Here is a 17,730-nt window from a genome sequence, read left to right on the forward strand (position 1 = left end):
TTTGGTTTCATTTAATCATCTTTAAAATAGTCAAAAGAATGCACTGGAATAGTCGGCTCTGATGATGATGATAATAATGATGATGGTGGTGATGATGATGGTGGTGGTGATGATGATGTGGTGATGCTGCTGATGATGGAGGCGGTGATTGTGGTGACAATGATGATGGTGGTGATGATTATGTTGATGATGGTAGTGGTGGTGATGGTGACAATGGTGGTGATGGTGGAGGTGGTGATGGTGGTGGTGGCGGCAGTGGTGGTGACAATGGTGATGATGGCAGTGGTGGTGATGGTGGTGGTGGTGATGATGGTGGTGGTGATGATGGCAGCGGTGGTGGTGGTGGTAATGGTGGTGGTGATGAACACATTAAACAAATAGCATAAGGCTTATATTTTATTTTATCACAGTAAGTTCTTTGCATCTTCATCTACAACATTATAATAATTTGTTCTGAGACTTTATTACTTAGTTGTTAGCTCTGTGTGTGTGTGTGTGTGTGTGTGTGTGTGTGTGTGTGTGTGTGTATAAGAGCCTCTTGTACTGTGTAGAGAGAGGTAATGGGCGGCCTCGTCAAACTAAAATGTCAGACAAAATGTTAAGTCAACATCATCAGCCTCCCGCTCGCCTCCTAGAAATTATGAATGATGAGTGTCTGCGCTCTCGCATGCTAATTCGTCACGTTATTTTTGCGGAGACTGTCTCCATCTGCACATTAACACCTTTTATTATTTTCTCAGCAGTCTTGGTAAGAAATCTTGCGTTCTGATTGGCTGTTGCCAGTCCGCGGAACGGTCTGTATTTTCCTATCTCTGACCGTAGTACAAGCTCTTTTATCTTGGCTGAGATTTTCAGCTTCGCTTTTGCAACTTTATTGTTGCACAGTTGCTGTGAGTTTTTTCAGTGAAATTTCCTGACAGTAGCACTAAAAAATGACTTCGGACCAAGACGAAAAGCACAATGAAAGTGAATTTTACCATCCTGATGAAAATGACGAAAACGCAAATATTGAAAAAGAGAAATCCCAGGAAAAAGTGAAAGAACAACAAGAGTTTAGGAGCGAATTTCAGAATTTTATCGAGCAACAAAGGCCAGAAAACACAAAAAAGAAACCTGCTTAGATTAGATTAGATTAGATTAGATTAGATTAGATTAGATTAGATTAGATTAGATTAGATTAGATTAGATTAGATTAAACAGAACTTTGGGCGGGTTCCCTCAGGGAAATTAAAATTCCAGTAGCATCATTACAGGATAAACAGAGAATAGAAATAGAGAAAAACTTCTAGATAAATTAAATTAGGTATTTGCATATACAAATATAAAAAAAGAATAAGATATGGGGAAGAGGAAGGGGAGAAAAAAAAGGCCAACAGAAGAGGTATTGCACATTATATTGCACATTTATATTGCACATTGTCCAGTATTGCTTATTGTTAGGCTAGGCTACTGCTCCTTCCTGTCCTCTGTCCTCCTGTTACCCCTCCTCCCTCCAGAGAGGAGTTGTACAGTCTGATGGCGTGAGGGACAAAGGAGTTTTTGAGTCTGTTTGTCCTACACTTGGGAAGGAGCATTCTGTCACTGAACAGGCTCCTCTGGTTGCTGATGACGGTGTGCAGATGGTGACTGGCATCGTCCATGATGTTCAGTAGTTTGTCCATAGTCCTCTTCTCTGCCACCGTCACCAGAGAGTCCAGCTTCATGCCGACCACAGAGCCGGCCCGCCTGATCAGTTTGTCCAGCCTGGATGTGTCCTTCTTGGATGTGCTGCCCCCCCCCCTCAGCACACCATGGTGTAAAACAGGACACTGGCGACCACGGACTGATAGAACATCCACAGGAGTTTCCTGCAGATGTTAAAAGACTGCAGCCTCCTCAGGAAGTATAGCCTGCTCCGTCCCTTCCTGTACAAGTGGTTGGTGTTGCAAGTCTAGTCCAGCTTGCTGTCCAGCCACAGCCCGAGGTACTTGTAGGAATCCACAACCTCCACCTCGACTCCCTCGATCAGCACTGGTCGTGACTTTGGTCTGGACCTCCCAAAGTCAATGACCAGCTCCTTGGTCTTTAAGGTGTTGAGCTGCAGATGGTTCCTGTTGCACCAAATGGCAAAGTCCCTCACCAGGCTCCTATACTCTTCCTCCCTGTCGTCCCTGATACACCCAACGATGGCTATGTCATCAGCGAACTTCTGAATGTGACACAGCTCCGAGTTGTAGCAGAAGTCCGCGGTGTACAGGGTGAAGAGAAGAGGGGCCAGCACCGTGCCCTGGGGTGCTCCGGTGCTGCTAATCACAGTGTCAGACATGATGTCCTTCAGCCTGATGTACTGCGGCCTGTTGGTGAGGTAGCTGGAGATCCAGGTGACCAGGCAGGCGTCCACTCGCATCCTGTTCAGTTTGTCCTGAAGCATAAGGGGCTGGATGGTGTTGAAGGCACTCGAGAAGTCCAAGAAGAGGATCCTCACTGTGCCATTTCCCTTATCCAGATGCGAGTGGGCTCTGTGTAGCAGGTAGAGGATGGCATCTTCCACACCAACACCTGCCCGGTACGCAAATGATATAAACGTGTGGAAAAGGCAGCTGCAATCAGTCAGTGAGCGCAGAAATACTGAAGACATACCTTGCTTGATAATTAGCTATTTTTGTTTTGCCACCAAAATGTCTGTAATGCTAGCGAGCTAGCTGTGTGTATTTAATAATTTAATACTTTGAACAGACATATTAGTTAGATATGTAAAACCCTTGGTGTTGTGCTGTGATCAGAAAATAATTGATCTCTTTGAAGTTGATTATTTTCCTGTTACATCACTTCCTGAAGTTTGTTCCTCTTGTAGCACAGCAACTCATCTACAATTACAATTTTTCAACATAGGTTTGATTAATTTACAGTTGTAGATTTCAGAATGTTGTGTAATTTGGATCTCAGGATATTCCTGACTCATCCATTATCTACACACCAACATTTCCACCTCACTGCAGCCAACACTTCAGCTTCAGATACAGCTGAAGCTCAGACATGTTTTATGCAGAATAAACATGAGCAATAGGAAACTCAGTAGTTAAACTTCTGTGCTAGTGATCAAATGGTTGTCAGTTCAAATCCCAAGATGGCCAGAGAGCTGTTGAGCCCTTAAGCAAGTGGCCTTAACCCTGAAGCGCTCAGACTCAGGACTGTCTCAGCTGTAACTCTCTGTGGATAAAACCCTCAGCCAAATGAATAAATGTAAAAGTAAAAGCAGGTGGATGAAACTGCACTCCTGTCTCAGCGTCCCCCTCCCCCATCTCTCTCTCTTTTTCTCTCTCTCTCTCTAATTGGAATAGAGTGATGGTGGAGTGTCTCGCTGTGAGATTAGCATGAATCTTTCTCTGTCTCTCTCGCTCTCTCTCTCTCTCACACACACACACACACACACACACAGTTGACCTTCACTTCAGCAAACACTTGTCAAAATGCCAGGCATAATTACGCGGGCCTCTCCAGTTAAACTAATGGCCAACATGCACCTGACTGACTCCTTCACTGTGTGTGTGTGTGTGTGTGTGTGTGTGAGGGGGTAATAATTTATTTATGGTTATGATCAAATTAAATTTGTTCAAAAATCACACATCTAAAAATGCCTTGTTTACAGCTATCGTAACTGAGACCAACTGACACAAAGGCCACGCCTCCTTCACTGAGACTGAAACAAACAGAGGCCACGCCTCCTTCACTGAGACTGACACACACAGATAGAGGCCACGCCTCATTCACTGAGATTGACGCATACAGATGGAGGTGTGGCCTCTTTCACTGAGACTGACACACAAAGATAGAGGCCATGCCCCCTTCACTGAGAGTGACACACACAGATAGAGGCCACGCCTCCATCACTGAGACTGACACACACAGATAGAGACCACGCCTCCTTCACTGAGACTGACACACACAGATAGAGGCCACGCCTCCTTCACTGAGACTGACACACACAGATAGAGGCCATGCCTCCTTCACTGAGACTAACACACAGATAGAGGCCATGCCTCCGTCACTCAGACGGACACACACAGATAGAGGCCACGCCTCCATCACTGAAACTGACACACATAGATAGAGGCCACGCCCCCTTCACTGAGAGTGACACACACAGATAAAGGCCACGCCTCCGTCACGGAGACTGACGCACACTGATAGAGGCCACGCCTCCATCACTGAGACTGACGCACACAGATAGAGGCCACGCCTCCTTCACTGAGACTGACACACACACATAGAGGCCACGCCTCATTCACTGAGACTGACACACACAGATAGAGGCCACGCCTCCTTCACTGAGACTGACACACACAGATAGAGGCCACGCCTCCTTCACTGAGACTGACACACACAGATAGAGGCCACGCCTCCTTCACTGAGACTGACGCACACAGATAGAGGCCACGCCTCCTTCACTGAGACTGACACACACAGATAGAGGCCACGCCCCCTTCACTGAGAGTGACACACACAGATAAAGGCCACGCCTCCGTCACGGAGACTGACGCACACTGATAGAGGCCACGCCTCCATCACTGAGACTGACGCACACAGATAGAGGCCACGCCTCCTTCACTGAGACTGACACACACACATAGAGGCCACGCCTCATTCACTGAGACTGACACACACAGATAGAGGCCACGCCTCCTTCACTGAGACTGACACACACAGATAGAGGCCACGCCTCCTTCACTGAGACTGACACACACAGATAGAGGCCACGCCTCCTTCACTGAGACTGACGCACACAGATAGAGGCCACGCCTCCTTCACTGAGACTGACACACACAGATAGAGGCCACGCCTCATTCACTGAGACTGACACACACAGATAGAGGCCACGCCTCCTTCACTGAGACTGACACACACAGATAGAGGCCACGCCTCCATCACTGAGACTGACACACACACAGATAGAGGCCACGCCTCTTTCACTGAGACTGACACACAGGTAGAGGCCATGCCTCCGTCACTCAGACGGACACACACAGATAGAGGCCACGCCTCCATCACTGAAACTGACACACATAGATAGAGGCCATGCCTCCTTCACTGAGACTGACACACAAAGATAGAGGCCACGCCCCCTTCACTGAGAGTGACACACACAGATAGAGGCCACGCCTCCTTCACTGAGACTGACACACACAGATAGAGGCCATGCCTCCGTCACTCAGACGGACACACACAGATAGAGGCCACGCCTCCTTCACTGAGACTGACACACACAGAGGCCACGCCTCCTTCACTGAGACTGACACACACAGATAGAGGCCACGCCTCCTTCACTGAGACTGATGCACACAGATAGAGGCCACGCCTCCTTCACTGAGATGGACACACACAGAGGCCACACCTCCATCACTGAGACTGACACACACAGATAGAGGCCACGCCTCCTTCACTGAGACTGACGCACACAGATAGGGGCCACGCCTCCTTCACTGTGATTGACACACACTAATAGAGGCCACGCCTCCTTCACCGAGGCTGACACAGTTCTCTGTAAGAATTTTTGTTCTTCCTTTTTAATTCACATTTTGGATTTGTCAGTGTGAGTTTTTCTCCTTCTGTGCAGTCGTGTGTGTGTGTGTGTGTGTGTGTGCACGCGAGTAATTTTTTTCCTTTAAGCTGACCCTGATTAGGCCCCAGGCTGTGCTCTTCGTTCCAGAGTGAAATTCAGACTCTGATTACTTGCCGTGTCGTGGTGACCTGCTCCTCGTCTCTGTAAGGGGTCTGTGCTTCGTGACGTTCTTTTCAAACACAGAATCAGGGACGGCCGAAGAGGAACCTGAATGTGTGTGTGTGTGTGTGTGTGTGTGTTCGCCCATAATTACTTTATGTAACCTCCTTTTGTTTTGTACTGAAGCTATGAGGATAATGAAATTAAAATAAAAAGTCTGTCTCACTTCAATAACTTTGTTGTAAATCACTCCACTGGAACGAAATGGCATCCGCCATCTTGGAAAATGCAGAACTAGCTTTCTCCGAAACACAGTTTATCACATTGGTATGGTCTTTATACGAGTAGCACTCATGCAGGAAGCTAGTGCAGCTGTTCCATCCAAACATGATGTACGACTCAATTCAGTACAGTAAGCCACAGATAGACTCTGGCAATGAAACAGTGCTAACAGAGTCTGTGTGTGTGTTGGACAAACCTTGAACACACTTCCTGAATCGATGCAGATATGGGCGAGGATGTGGCGAGCAGTCTGGTTCGCAGTCTTTGCTAACAGACAGGGATTAGCGGAGGCAGGCGTTGTTTTCTTTTGCTAATTCCCTCTCCGGGGAAATGGGGCTGAATAATAATATCAAGTGCACAAATGTGAAATGGTCGATGAAAGCGAGAGAGATTAAGAAGAGTGACAAACACGACAGCTTGTCAGCGAGACACAGAAGCTACGTGCTAACAAACTGAGAGTGCAGAGATTTTGCGTGTGTTCGCTGCACTGTCCGGGGAGACTGGCAGCACAGACCCAAAACCAACTGGAAATTTTGAAAAAAAAAATTATATGGCTAATAAGTGAAGGATAGTTTGAAGGGTGGGGTTAACAGAGGCCTGACACTCCCACAAAAGCACTCAGGCTCATTCGAATTCAAATGAATTTTACATTTAAAAAAAATCTAGCATTTAATATGTAAGGAAACTGTAAAGGAAAAAGGGGTTCGTGTTAGATAAAAGTTAATGCTTGGATTCCCCCAGAGGGTCAGCGCTCTCATAGTTCTACGCAGTGTCAGAGCTCTGATTCAGCTGGTTTAGAGGCAGTGCTCTGATTGGTCTGTTTTAAAGGCAGTGCTCTGACTGGTCTGTTTTAAAGGCAGTGCTCTGACTGGTCTGTTTTAAAGGCAGTGCTCTGATTGGTCTCTTTTAAAGGCAGTGGTCTGATTGGTCTGATTTAAAGGCAGTGCTCTGATTTGTCTGATTTAAAGGCAGTGCTCTGATTGGTCTGATTTAAAGGCAGTGCTCTGATTGGTCTCTTTTAAAGGCAGTGGTCTGATTGGTCTGATTTAAAGGCAGTGCTCTGATTGGTCTGATTTAAAGGCAGTGCTCTGATTCGTCTGTTTTAAAGGCAGTGCTCTGCTTGGTCTCTTTTAAAGGCAGTGCTCTGATGGGTCTGTTTTAAAGGCAGTGCTCTGATTGGTCTCTTTTAAAGGCAGTGCTCTGTTTAATTTATTTTAAAGGCAGTGGATTGGTCTGTTTTAAAGGCAGTGTTCTGATTGGTCTGTTTTAAAGGCAGTGCTCTGATTGGTCTGTTTTAAAGGCAGTGCTCTGATTGGTCTGTTTTAAAGGCAGTGCTCTGATTGGTCTGTTTTAAAGGCAGTGCTCTGATTGGTCTGTTTTAAAGGCAGTGTTATAATTGGTCTGTTTTAAAGGCAGTGCTCTGATTTGTTTTAAAGGCAGTGTTCTGATTAATTTGTTTTAAAGGCAGTGCTCTGTTGGGTCTGTTTTAAAGGCAGTGCTCTGATTTGTCTGTTTTAAAGGCAGTGCTCTGATTGGTCTGTTTTAAAGGCAGTGTTCTGATTAGTCTGTTTTAAAGGCAGTGCTCTGATTTGTCTGTTTTAAAGGCAGAGCTCTGCTTGGTCTGTTTTAAAGGCAGTGCTCTGATTGGTCTGTTTTAAAGGCAGAGCTCTGCTTGGTCTGTTTTAAAGGCAGTGCTCTGATTGGTCTGTTTTAAAGGCAGTGCTCTGATTGGTCTGTTGTAAAGGCAGTGCTCTGATTGGTCTGTTTTAAAGGCAGTGCTCTGATTTGTTTTAAAGGCAGTGTTCTGATTAATTTGTTTTAAAGGCAGTGCGCTGCTTGGTCTGTTTTAAAGGCAGTGCTCTGATGGGTCTGTTTTAAAGGCAGTGCTCTGATGGGTCTGTTTTAAAGGCAGTGCTCTGATTGGTCTGTTTTAAAGGCAGTGCTCTGATTGGTCTGTTTTAACTGCAGTGCTCTGATTGGTCTGTTTTAAAGGCAGTGCTATAATTGGTCTGTTTTAAAGGCAGTGCTCTGATTTGTTTTAAAGGCAGTGTTCTGATTAATTTGTTTTAAAGGCAGTGCTCTGATTGGTCTGTTTTAAGGCAGTGCTTTGATTTGTTTTAAAGGCAGTGCTCTGATTGGTCTGTTTTAAGGCAGTGCTTTGATTTGTTTTAAAGGCAGTGCTCTGATTGGTCTCTTTTAAAGGCAGTGTTCTGATTGGTCTGTTTTAAATGCAGTGTTCTGATTGGCTTGTTTTAAAGGCAGTGTTCTGGTTGGTCTGTTTTAAAGGCAGTGCTCTGATTTGTCTGTTTTAAAGGCAGTGCTCTGATTGATCTGTTTTAAAGGCAGTGTTCTGATTAATTTGTTTTAAAGACAGTGCTCTGATTGGTCTGTATTAAAGGCAGTGCTCTGATTTGTCTGTTTAAAAGGCAGTGTTTTGATTAATTTGTTTTAAAGGCAGTGCTCTGATTGGTCTTTTTTAAAGGCAGTGTTCTGATAGATTTGTTTGAAAGGCAGTGCTCTGATTGGTCTGTTTTAAAGGCAGTGCTCTGATTGGTCTGTTTAAAAGGCAGTGCTCTGATTGGTCTGTTTTAAAGGCAGTGCTCTGATTGGTCTGTTTAAAAGGCAGTGCTCTGATTGGTCTGTTTTAAAGGCAGTGCTCTGATTGGTCTGTTTTAAAGGCAGTGTTCTGATTAATTTGTTTTAAAGGCAGTGTTCTGATTAATTTGTTTTAAAGGCAGTGCTCTGATTGGTCTGTATTAAAGGCAGTGCTCTGATTTGTCTGTTTAAAAGGCAGTGTTTTGATTAATTTGTTTTAAAGGCAGTGCTCTGATTGGTCTGTTTTAAAGGCAGTGCTCTGATTTGTCTGTTTTAAAGGCAGTGCTCTGATTGGTCTGTTTTCAAGGCAGTGGTCTAATTGGTCTGTTTTAAAGGCAGTGCTCTGATTGGTCTGTTTTCAAGGCAGTGCTATAATTGATCTGTTTTAAAGGCAGTGCTCTGATTGATTTTTTTAAAGTCAGTGTTCTGATTAATTTGGTTTAAAGGCAGTGCTCTGATTGGTCTGTTTAAAAGGTAGTGTTTTGATTAATTTGTTTTCAAGGCAGTGCTCTGATTTGTCTGTTTTAAAGGCAGTGCTCTGATTGGTCTGATTTAAAGGCAGTGCTATAATTGGTCTGTTTTAAAGGCAGTGCTCTGATTTGTTTTAAAGGCAGTGTTCTGATTAATTTGTTTAAAAGACAGTGCTCTGATTGGTCTCTTTTAAAGGCAGCATTCTGATTGGTCTGTTTTAAATGCAGTGCTCTGATTGGCTTGTTTTAAAGGCAGTGTTCTGGTTGGTCTGTTTTAAAGGCAGTGCTCTGATTGGTCTGTTTTAAAGGCAGTGCTCTGATTGATCTGTTTTAAAGGCAGTGCTCTGATTGGTCTGTTTTAAAGGCAATTCTCAGATTGATCTTTTTTAAAGGCAGTGCTCTGATTGGTCTGTTTTAAAGGCAGTGCTCTGATTGGTCTGTTTTAAAGGCAGTGCTCTGATTGATCTGTTTTAAAGGCAGTGCTCTGATTGATCTGTTTTAAAGGCAATTCTCAGATTGATCTGTTTTAAAGGCAGTGCTCTGATTGGTCTGTTTTAAAGGCAGTGCTCTGATTGGTCTGTTTTAAAGGCAGTGCTCTGATTAGTCTGTTTTAAAGGCAGTGCTCTGATTTGTCTGTTTTAAAGGCAGTGCTCTGCTTGGTCTGTTTTAAAGGCAGTGCTCTGATTGGTCTGTTTTAAAGGCAGTGCTCTGATTGGTCGGTTTTTAAGGCAGTGCTCTGATTGGTCTGTTTTAAAGGCAGTGCTCTGATTTGTCTCTTTTAAAGGCAGTGCTCTGATTGATTTTGTTTTAAAGGCAGTGCTCTGATTGGTCTGTTTTAAAGGCAGTGCTCTGATTGGTCTGTTTTAAAGGCAGTGCTCTGATTTCTCTGTTTTTTAAAGGCAGTGCTCTGATTTGTCTGTTTTAAAGGCAGTGCTCTGATTAATTTGTTTTAAAGGCAGTGCTCTGATTAATTTGTTTTAAAGGCAGTGCTCTGATTGCTCTCTTTTAAAGGCAGTGCTCTGATTGGTCGGTTTTTAAGGCAGTGTTCTGATTGATTTTGTTTTAAAGGCAGTGCTCTGATTGGTCTGTTTTAAAGGCAGTGCTCTGATTTGTCTGTTTTAAAGGCAGTGCTCTGATTAATTTGCTTTAAAGGCAGTGCTCTGATTGGTCTGATTTAAAGAAAGTGCTCTAATTGGTCTGTTTTAAAGGCAGTGCTCTGATTGGTCTGATTTAAAGATAGTGCGCTAACTGGTCTGTTTTCAAGGTAGTGTTCGGATTAATTTGTTTTAAAGGCAGTTCTCTAATTCGTCTGTTTAAAAGGCAGTGTTCTGATTGATTTGTTTTAAAGGCAGTGCTCTGATTGGTCTGATTTAAAGATAGTGCGCTAACTGGTCTGTTTTCAAGGTAGTGTTCTGATTAATTTGTTTTAAAGGCAGTGCTCTTATTGGTTTGTTTTAAAGGCAGTGTTCTGATTAGTCTGTTTTAAAGGCAGTGCTCTGATTTGTCTGTTTTAAAGGCAGTGTTCTGATTTGTCTGTTTTAAAGGCAGTGTTCTGATTGGTCTGTTTTAAATGCAGTGCTTTGTCTGGTCTCTTTTAAAGGCAGTGTTCTGATTAATTTGTTTTAAAGGCAGAGTTCTGATTGGTCTGTTTCATAGGCAGTGTTCTGATTTATTTGTTTTCAAGGCAGTGCTCTGATTGGTCTGTTTTCAAGGCAGTGCTCTGATTGGTCTGTTTTCAAGGCAGTGCTCTGATTGGTCTGTTTCCAAGGCAGTGCTCTGCTTGGTCTGTTTTAAAGGCAGTGCTCTGCTTGGTCTGTTTTAAAGGCAGTGCTCTGATGGGTCTGTTTTAAAGGCAGTGCTCTGATTGGTCTGTTTTAATTGCAGTGCTCTGATTGGTCTCTTTTAAAGGCAGTGCTCTGATTGATTTATTTTAAAGGCAGTGCTTTGGTCTTTTTTAAAGGCAGTGCTCTGATTGGTCTGTTTTAAAGGCAGTGCTCTGATTGGTCTGTTTTATTGGCAGTGCTCTGATTTGTCTGTTTTAAAGGCAGTGCTATAACTGGTCTGTTTTAAAGGCAGAGCTCTGATTTATTTGTTTTAAAAGCAGTGTTCTGATTAATTTGGTTTAGAGGCAGTGCACTGATTGGTCTGTTTTAAAGGCAGTGTTCTGATTGGTCTGTTTTAAATGTAGTGCTCTGATTTGTCTGTTTCAAAGGAAGTGCTCTGATTGATCTGTTTTAAAGGCAATTCTCAGATTGATCTGTTTTAAAGGCAGTGCTCTGATTTGTCTGTTTTAAAGGCAGTGCTCTGATTTGTCTGTTTTAAAGGCAGTGCTCTGATTAATTTGTTTTAAAGGCAGTGCTCTGATTGGTCGGTTTTTAAGGCAGTGCTCTGATTGGTCTGTTTTAAAGGCAGTGCTCTGATTGGTCTGTTTTAAAGGCAGTGCTCTGATTGATTTTGTTTTAAAGGCAGTGCTCTGATTGGTCTGTTTTAAAGGCAGTGCTCTGATTGGTCTGTTTTAAAGGCAGTGCTCTGATTTCTCTGTTTTAAAGGCAGTGCTCTGATTGGTCTTTTTTAAAGGCAGTGCTCTGATTGGTCTGTTTTAAAGGCAGTGCTCTAATTGGTCTGTTTTAAAGGCAGTGCTCTGATTTGTCTGTTTTAAAGGCAGTGCTCTGCTTGGTCTGTTTTAAAGGCAGTGCTCTGCTTGGTCTCTTTTAAAGGCAGTGCTCTGTTTAATTTATTTTAAAGGCAGTGCTTTGGTCTGTTTTAAAGGCAGTGCTCTGATTGGTCTGTTTTAAAGGCAGTGCTCTAATTGGTCTGTTTTAAAGGCAGTGCTCTGATTTGTCTGTTTTAAAGGCAGTGCTCTGATTGGTCTGTTTTAAAGGCAGTGCTCTGATTGGTTAAAGGCAGTGCTCTGATTGATTTTGTTTTAAAGGCAGTGCTCTGATTGGTCTGTTTTAAAGGCAGTGCTCTGATTGGTCTGTTTTAAAGGCAGTGCTCTGATTGGTCTGTTTTAAAGGCAGTGCTCTGATTGGTCTGTTTTAAAGGCAGTGCTCTGATTGGTCTGTTTTAAAGGCAGTGCTCTGATTGGTCTTTTTTAAAGGCAGTGCTCTGATTGGTCTGTTTTAAAGGCAGTGCTCTGATTGGTCTGTTTTAAAGGCAGTGCTCTGATTGGTCTGTTTTAAAGGCAGTGCTCTGATTAGTCTGTTTTAAAGGCAGTGCTCTGATTTGTCTGTTTTAAAGGCAGTGCTCTGCTTGGTCTGTTTTAAAGGCAGTGCTCTGATTGGTCTGTTTTAAAGGCAGTGCTCTGCTTTGTCTGTTTTAAAGGCAGTGCTGTGATTGGTCTGTTTTAAAGGCAGTGCTCTGATTGGTCTGTTTTAAAGGCAGTGCTCTGATTGGTCTGTTTTAAAGGCAGTGCTCTGCTTTGTCTGTTTTAAAGGCAGTGCTCTGCTTGGTCTGTTTTAAAGGCAGTGCTCTGCTTGGTCTGTTTTAAAGGCAGTGCTCTGCTTGGTCTGTTTTAAAGGCAGTGCTCTGATTGGTCTGTTTTAATTGCAGTGCTCTGATTGGTCTCTTTTAAAGGCAGTGCTCTGATTAATTTATTTTAAAGGCAGTGCTTTGGTCTGTTTTATAGGCAGTGCTCTGACTGGTCTCTTTTAAAGGCAGTGCTCTGATTGGGCTGTTTTAAAGGCAGTGCTCTGATTGGTCTGTTTTAAAGGCAGTGCTCTGATTGGTCTCTTTTAAAGGCAGTGCTCTGATTAATTTATTTTAAAGGCAGTGCTCTGATTGGTCTGTTTTAAAGGCAGTGCTCTTATTGGTCTGTTTTAACTGCAGTGCTCTGATTGGTCTCTTTTAAAGGCAGTGCTCTGATTAATTTATTTTAAAGGCAGTGCTCTGATTGGTCTCTTTTAAAGGCAGTGCTCTGATTAATTTATTTTAAAGGCAGTGCTTTGCTCTGTTTTATAGGCAGTGCTCTGACTGGTCTCTTTTAAAGGCAGTGCTCTGATTGGGCTGTTTTAAAGGCAGTGCTCTGATTGGTCTGTTTTAAAGGCAGTGCTCTGATTGGTCTGTTTTAAAGGCAGTGCTCTGATTGGTCTGTTTTAAAGGCAGTCCTCTGATTCGTCTGTTTTAAAGGCAGTGCTCTGATGGGTCCGTTTTAAAGGCAGTGCTCTGATTGGTCTGTTTTATAGGCTGTGCTCTGATAGTTCTTTTCAGAGTCAGTGTTCTGATTCTGTTGGTTAAAAGCAGTTCACTGATTGGTCTGTTCAGTGGCAACCCTCTTGTCTATTCTGAGTCAGTGCTCTGATTGTTTTCTTTTAGAGGCAATGCTCTAATTGTTCCATTTGAAATCAGTGCCCTGCTGCCTTTGTCTAGATGCAGTGCTATACTACCTCTGTTTTGAGGCAGTACTCTGATTATGCACACATCCCTGATTGCATATCTAATGAAATGACCAATGAAGTGGTCCCAATTCTCTTAAAACTAGCATGTTTTTGGCAATGCACTTCAAAAAATAAAATCCGTTCCCTTTATTATTGATACCCGAACATAACCGAGCTCATTTGCAGGAAACACAGGTAAAAAATCGCCTAGCATATGAAAACTATAGTAATCTAGCAATTAAAGCTAACCTCGCTTTGGGATTGGAAGTTAATCATGTGAGTGAATCCTACCTTAGCAAGTGTCAGTAAACTAGCAAAGTGAAATCTCACCAACCAGCGGAAGCTGCTGTCGCGTGCCAAAGTTAGCAATTATAAGCTAAGTTCATATCTGAAAACTAACCTGTAACTGGGTGTTAGAGCCTGATTCTTATTGCTGTGTCACTGTGATTGATGGCTGTCGATGAAGTGAACTCATTAGAATATTATGACACGCCCATCCAGACGGTTCTTATTTAGATGTTTCTCACATTTAATGGATTTGTGAAAAAAAGGAGTAATGTTTTTTTTTTAAAAAAAACAAAACATTCCATTATGGATCCACAGTCTAGCCATGGCTGCATCAGTGTGTGTGTGTGTGTGTGTGTGTGTGTGTGTGTGGAGTGTGTTTTGTCTGTCCATAATGGCAGTGCGTTGTGTGCCCATAATGCCCCCGCTGAAAGCAGCGGCGTTCTGCTGCTGAATAGAGACAGAGAGAGACAGAGAGGGAAAAACAAAGGCGGACTCCATGCACTTCAAAGCAAGCGGATGACATTTAGGGCCCTCGGTGTTCAAAGCTCCCTTTCTGCTTTTGTACTTCTCTCTTTGAATATAATTAATAATATTTCGTCTTACAAAAAAGGGATGAGGAGTGAGCGGGATTAGCACTCCGCTTCGTCCGATCTGTGCTTATTTCATTATGCAGGTGTTTTTTTTTTTATCCTTTTTCTTTTTTCCTTTATGCATGTACTTTTATACTGTTCTCTAATTCTATTCAAAATAAGCAACTCGGTCGTTTCCTCAGTGAAAACATGGATAAAACCTTGAAAAGAGACACGTCCTGTGCTGCGCTGTACTGTGCTGCTGTCTCTAAACAAAGCAACACCGCATTTTATCTCTCTTTTTATTTATTGATATTAAATCGCACCCTGTTTCAGGAATTCTTCAATCTGCCATTCGGTATGTGCCATTTTAACAATTTACTGATTTTACTCTCATTTCTCAAACAGCGAAAACTGATTTGGTTGCAGCTATAATGGATAATGTCAGGAAATGAAACCCCAAACAGGAAGTGAGCTCATACATATCTTGACCATATTTTCATCAGTTGACGTGTCACTTGATGTGAGAGCACACAGCTATACCCATGACACAAGCACATGACGTCTCCATGGCAACTGTGCCGTGATGGCAAGCCTGGCCCCCTCACAATGATCGCTGCTCACATCATAATATTTATGCGTCATTATGAAGTACGCATCGATTAGAGCCGAGACGCATTTCATCACAGTGGTTTATTTTTTAACTTTCGAAAATCTGTTGATTTTTCTGAAACTCAGGACCCAAATCTCAGTCTCGAGATGAGCTGCATTCGTGAAATGTTAGTTCCTAAGTTCGATTCTTACAGAGGCATTTCCCTTAACGCTGACTGCTGTTGAATTTTCTGATTCTGATAATGAAAATGGGATAAAATATTACTTCTTCTTCTTCTCTCTTTATTATTATTATTATTATTATTATTAGCAATATAACAAAAGAGCTTCTTCTCAGTGTCATAAACATATATACATATACCATCATCATCATTTGCAGTTGGTCGGTTTCGACAAGGACTGTTTATGGTGGCTTGATGTTCTTTCTCCAGACCAGCTTGTTTTTGGCTACTTGCTGCCATGAGCGACTGTCAGTGTTTCGCCATTTCATGTTCCTTTTCGTAGCATCCTTGAACCTCAGTTTCGGTCGACCACGATTTCTCGTTCCCTCACAAAGCTGGGAATACAACAACTGTCTTGGTAGCCTCTCATTACCCATCCTATGAACATGGCCTAGCCACCTCAGCCCTTTTTTGATAAGGATATCCGCCATGGACGGTAGACCTGCTCGATTTCGGATGTCAACGTTGGTGATCTTGTCCTTCCATGTGACTCCCATGATTGCCCTCAGGTGTCATATATATATATATATAAATATAATATAATATAAAACACACGAGTGTTTTACTGGGAAATTCACCACTCATGTTTTTCATTCGAGCTCCATCTGGGACATGGAGAACCAAAACCATTACATAAATCTGTCACTCTTGAGGAAATCGATGAATTGTTTTTGTGAATGTGTCGATATAATAAAAGAAAATCACATGTTGGCTTGAAGATATGAAGTTTATCTTCTCATGTTGAAAAACTCACATTTTTCATACGAAAATACATCACAGATCTGAGTGACATTTAAATAATATTGGCTGGTGTTGAGTGGTATATCAGATATATTCCATTCAGCTAGCGTGATACTGAACTAGTCGAAGACGAGTAGCTGAATGGAATAAATCTGATAGACCACGAAAAACTGCCATTATTATTATTATTATTATTATTATCTCATCTCATTATCTGTAGCCTCTTTATCCTTCTACAGGGTCGCAGGCAAGCTGGAGCCTATCCCAGCTGACTATGGGCCAGTGGCGGCTCCTGAATTTTTTTTTCAGGGGGGGGGGCAATTTTCCCCCGTTATGTCTACAAGAACCATAAATGTCCACAGGACTGAAGTAAATTGACCTAGGTAGCAAGTCAATAGTCAACCAAACCCAGAAAAACACCACGGTGACTGGAGCCCTCAGTTTCGTCTTTGCCTCGTAGAGCTAACTCGAACACTCCACAAAATTTCACGCATTGGGTGAGCCGGTTTAATCACAGACATATAAACATAGACGCCGCATTGAGCTGGTGGCCCGTTGCTGGGATACGTCAGAGTGTCCGCCATATTGGATGTGGCAAATCTTCCCCGTAAACCAATGCAAGTAAATGGACTGAACTTCATAAAGCCCCTTTCTACAAGAATATTTAACTTGATGCCTTTTATTCACCCATTAAGACACACACGTATATATTTGGGAAACAAACAGGCATCAAAACAACATATATAACTTTTAATGTGATGGTTATAAATAGTGTGCGAAATACCCTGTACACTGCAAACTAGCGACAGATACGCGATAGATAGCTCAGGTAAGCTAATCAGTCAGCATACCGTAGCAAGCTACCAAAACCTGAGGCCACAATAACCAACCTACAAGACTGAATATGATAAATGATGGAAATAGTAGAAAAACTGGAAATAGTGAATGAAAATAAAAATTTACTGTTTTATTTATTGAGTCACCACACAGACCTACTCTCGTTGAATAAAGTGAGCTGAATGAGCACCAAACTGAGTTCGGCCAGGTTCTAACGTCATACCAAAACAAAATACATCACTGATTCCTTCACATTCAGAAAGGTTAAAAACATTCATCATACGTTCAAAAACGTTCATCATAGTGTGGCACTGTATTATCTAATTCTCACTGCTTATAACTATACACCTACCCGGTGGAGATGAGCTGGGAAACTGAAGACTGAAGGAACAGTATTGAAAAGTATTTTTCCAGTCTCGCCTGTGAAAGGTAATCCCATGTGATCTCGTTTGGATGGTAAACCTGTTGGTACAGTTAAACGCAGCACATGAATGAGGCATCTTTATTCTCGGCTACTGTCTAGACGCTATACCAGAGACGGTTGAAGAATCTCCACTTTGCCACATCCAATATGGCGGCGAGGATGACGTATGATTCTACGCAGAAGGTGGCGTCTATGTTTATATGTCTATGGGATCGAACGCAACTTTGCTGCGCTGCGCAGTGACGTAAGCACGTTAGTGCAAGCCCCCCCGGAACCCATAGAGATTGCATTGAAGTGTCAGTCAGGAGAAAAAAAATATATTAACATGGGACTCTATCAGTGAACTCTTGGGCGATTTTCAGCGTGACTGAAATCGCCCCAAAAGGGGCGGTACTCTAGAAGCAAGACCACCCGGATTGGACAATGATACCCAGAGACAGATTAAAACGGCCTCGAGCAGCGCTGGTGAAAGTTTGTTTTAAAAAAAGAAAAAAACCTTTTTTTTTTTTTCGTTTTGGGAGTGCGTCGCCCAATCGCCCTTATGCACCAGCCGCCCTTGCTACGGGCAAAAGGTGGGGTACACCCTGGACAAGTCGCCAGATCATCACAGGGCTGAC

At 42.9% G+C, this 17,730-nt stretch overlaps 1 protein-coding gene across 1 annotated transcript in view; it reads left to right on the top strand.

Annotated features, from left to right (window-relative positions):
* ptprn2 (protein tyrosine phosphatase receptor type N2) overlaps positions 1–17,730 on the top strand; it is a 573,154-nt gene that overhangs the window by 272,271 nt on the left and 283,153 nt on the right. The gene's annotated exons all lie outside the window — the stretch shown is intronic.

The sequence above is a fragment of the Neoarius graeffei genome, chromosome 1 (assembly GCF_027579695.1).
Source record: "Neoarius graeffei isolate fNeoGra1 chromosome 1, fNeoGra1.pri, whole genome shotgun sequence".
NCBI classification, from domain to species: Eukaryota; Metazoa; Chordata; class Actinopteri; order Siluriformes; family Ariidae; genus Neoarius; species Neoarius graeffei.